The 4085-nt window shown below is 44.4% G+C and overlaps 1 pseudogene; it reads left to right on the top strand.

Moving 5' to 3' along the window:
• Positions 1 to 2065: 2065 nt before the first annotated feature.
• Positions 2066 to 2392, top strand: LOC101576652 (annotated as a pseudogene).
• The last annotated feature ends 1693 nt before the right edge of the window (positions 2393 to 4085 follow it).

Genomic DNA, 4085 nt, shown 5'->3' with positions numbered 1-4085 from the left:
ACACACACACACTAAATAAATAAATAAATAAATGTTTTAAAAAAACAAGAACATGGAGAGCAGTGGCTTCTGAGTAACTTGGGGAAAGTGAGGATTGATAAAGTGCTTTGGGATGAAACTGGACACCGCTGAGTACACTGACTTTTGGGGAACAGGTTATATGTGACCTTTAACCATCATTTCCATATACCAAGTGCTATCTGAGTGCCTGCCACACAAAAATTATCCACAATCCTCCCCTCCACCCCCAATCCTTCCAAAAGCCCTAAGAAGGATTCTTAATCCCCAGTGGGAAAGGCAAAGAAAGAGTCAGGGAAGTGCAATTACCACAGGGCTGAAGCTTGGTAGAATCCACACAAGTCAAATTGCAGAGTCTGCACTCTTAACCAGTTAGTCATTACACTAAACTGCCTCTGAGGCAATGTGACAGAATACAATACCATGGACTTTGGATTCTGACACCCATGGGTATACATTCAGGCTGAACTAAGTCATTATGTGATGTCGGACAAGTTCCCTCTCCAGGCCGTCCTTAGCTCCTCCATGTAGTGTGACTGTATGAAGGTTTACTTCAGGGAGATTCAGGAGTCGTGGGGAGGGGCTGCTGGGTTTGGGTGCTGGGGATGAAACCCAGGGCCTCTCACATATTGTGCAAGCACTCTACCACTGACTAGCTCCAGCCCCAGGAGTTTTTATTTAATAAATTAAGGCAGGACAGAGTATCCAGTGCATAATAGACCCTTACAACATGTTGGTTCTCTTTTCCACTTTTGGTAGTGGTGGTGGTGTTTATGTATTTCACTATTAGAGATTGAGCCCAGGATCTTTGCCCTGAATTATATGCCTCTGGCCCTTTCTATTTTTTATTTTAAGCAGTGTTACCCTAAATTGTTAAAGTTTCCCAGGCCAGGCTCAAACTTGTAGTCCTCCTGCCTCAGCCTTCCAGAGTACTGGGATTCGAGATTTACACAACCACACCCAGCTTCTCTCAATTCTTTATGTGATAAAATTAAGGTTTCCAATGGCATCGATTTCCCCAGGTGACCCACCATAAAGCACAGATGGCCTATGTTGAGAGAGAAGGCTCTCAAGGACTTTGCCTTCAGTTGCCTGTTCCAGTTCTAGTTTTATTCCTGAGTCAGAGGAGGAGATTCTAGTACAGTAAGTATTTAAAACTAAAAGAAACTCTTCCCTCCACACCAACTCAAAATGTGACTACCTGAAGCCAGGCCTGGTGGCACACACCTGTAATCCCAGCACTTCGAACGCTGAGATTAAAGGATCTCTCAGAGTTCAAGGCCAGCCTGGGTCACCTGAAATACAAAACAAGACTCAGGCTTTAAAAAACAAAAAAGGCCTGTCAATAAAATTATAGGGGAAAAAAAAAAGGCCGGCCAAATAGGTTAGCGTGAGTTCGATCCCTGGGCCTGCTGGGCACACTGAGCCAGCGGTTGAGACTGGGTATAGTGGCGCGTGTAATCCCGGCACTTGCGAGGCTATAAACAAAAGGATCACTACGAGTCCAATCTATGCAGTAAGACCCTGTAGACCCTGTCCTAAAATACAAAAAAAAAAAAAAGTGGCTTCCTGAGGGAAGTTATTCCCAGAAACACCCACAATTTGGGGGTGGATGGGGCTGATGAGATGGCTCAGTGGTCTAAAGCACCTACTTAGAACAAGCTTTAGCAAAACCCAGGGACCACGGTTCGATCCCCCAGCACCACATGCCAGCCAGCCCGCCCCCTGGTGGGTTGAGCTGGCCACACACACACACACACACACACACACACAAATAAATAAATAAAATTTTTTAAAAAAAATTGGGGGGTGGAGTAGGCAGGGGGGTACTGGGAACCGAACTCACGAACTCATTCTTGCCAGGCAGGCACTGTACCCATGGACTATATCCCCAACCCAACAGCCAGAAAATTGAATTAACTCTTTGTTAGAAGAAGATCCTATCAGAGCTGCGTCCCGCACCTTTCATCCACTTCCACCTGCGTCCCAGCCTTTCATCCGCTTCCACTGTTTGCTTTGGTGGCTCATCAGGTCCCCAGCAGCCAGCATGGTGCAGCAGATCGAAAGCAAAGAGGCCTTTCAGGAAGCCCTGGCTGCTGCAGGAGATAAACTTGTGGTAGCTGATTTTTCAGCCACATGGTGTGGGCCTTGCAAAATGATCAAGCCTTTCTTCCATTCCCTGTCTGAAAAATATTCCATCGTGTTGTTCCTTGAAGGAGATGTGTATGACTGTCAGGGTGTTGCTGCAGATTGTAAAGTCAAGTGTATGTCAACCTTCCAGTTTTTTAAAATGGGGGAGAAGGTGAGCGAGTTTTCTGGCACTAATAAGGAGATGCTTGAAGCCACCATTAATGAGTTAGTCCATGTTTTCTGAAGAAAGTAACTATCAGCTGTTTAAAATTTTTATTTTTTTAAAATTTACACAAAAAGTATGGAAACTATATACCCAACTGCCATCTGATTATAAATGACAATAAAATATTAATTCTAGCCTTTTTTAAAAAAAATAAGATCCTATCATTGCACTGTTTTTTAATCTATAGCCACTCTTGTGGACTTAAAGGAAACTGGCTCTGTACAAGCAGGAGGATTTGTATCTGGGTAAAATGCTGTATTGAAGGGTGATTTCCTAGGTGGACACAGCGTTTCATGCCTGTGACCTCAGCAGCCAGGAGGCTGAGGCAGGAGGATACCAAGTTCAAGAGCAGCCTGGACAGTTTAGCAAGAATTCATCTCAAAATAAAACTAAAAGGTCTGGGGATATAGTTCAGCATTACCCAGGTTCAATCGCTAGTAACAGAAATAAAAATGTTTTGCCTGGTCTCAAAAGCTGGTTACTTCTAAAGGAACAGAGGCTAGATAGAGAGGAACTTAATGATCAGGAAAAACAAAGATGACTCCAAATCCCACACACAGGTGTCACCAGCTCGTGTAGGGGGGCAAAAAAAAATACTGGGGCCTGAATCCAGAGATTCCTTAGCAAATAATTTTTCTGGTGTCTCACGGCATCCTGTGTCTTAGGTTGCTAGGGCAACCTGGAAGATGATGAATTAGCCCCATAGAGGCATTAACAGATAATAACATTAAATAGATAAGAGACTGGAAGTCCCTAGAGTAATCTTGCTAGGATTGTTCTTTGATTGACTGCTACAAGAGGACAAAGCTTGTGGAACATTAAAATTCACCTTACGGTGATAAATCTTACCTTCAGCAAAGTAGGGGCAGGAAAAGTGTTGAACAGCAAACAGATCACATTATGGGAGACAGATGCTTTTTCTTCCTACACCTGAGGAGTGAACCCAGGGCCTTGAACATTCTAATCACATGCTCTACCAACCAAGCTACATCTGAAGCCCTTTATGCCTTTTTTTTTTTTTTTTTTTAATGTATTTGGTTGTTGCATGGTCTCACTACATAGCTCCAGCTCATGGGGATCCTCCTGCTTTCAGCCTCCCCAGTGCTGGGATTACAGGCATGTGCCACTACGCCCACACTGGCTGGCTCAGTCTGAACTGAGAGCGGGGCTGGCACTGCATGTGGTACTGGGAATTGGTCCCTGCACTTGCCTAAGCAGGTGCTTCAGTAAGCTATCTCCCTGGCTCCTCTTGATTTCTTTCTTTCTTTCTTTCTTTCTTTCTTTCTTTCTTTCTTTCTTTCTTTCTTTCTTTCTTTCTTTCTTGATACAGGATCTCACTATGTAATTCAGACTCATAGTGATCCTCCTGTCTCAACCTCCACAGCGCAGGGATTACAGGCATGTGCCACCAGGTTTGGGGTGGCATGTTGCACTCGGGGTTCTGGGGCCAGCATGGCATGTGGTACCGGAGATCGAATTCAGGACCTTGTGCTTGCCAGGCAGGGGCTGAAGCCGCTGAGCTATCTAATTAAATTTTTTTATTTTGGAGGCTAGTTGTGATGGTGCACACCTGTAATCTCAGCACTTGGGAGGCTGAGGCAGGAAGATCACCATGAGTTTGAGGCCATCTTGGGCTGCACAGTGAGTTCAAAACCAGTTTGGACCTCAGAGGGAGACTCTGTCTCAAAAAAAAAAAAAAAAAAAAAAAAAA

Source organism: Octodon degus, unplaced genomic scaffold, assembly GCF_000260255.1.
Source record: "Octodon degus isolate 3935 unplaced genomic scaffold, OctDeg1.0 scaffold00079, whole genome shotgun sequence".
In the NCBI taxonomy this organism is placed as follows: Eukaryota; Metazoa; Chordata; class Mammalia; order Rodentia; family Octodontidae; genus Octodon; species Octodon degus.
Note: the sequence above shows the minus strand (reverse complement) of the source record. Positions and strands in the feature narration are given on the sequence as shown.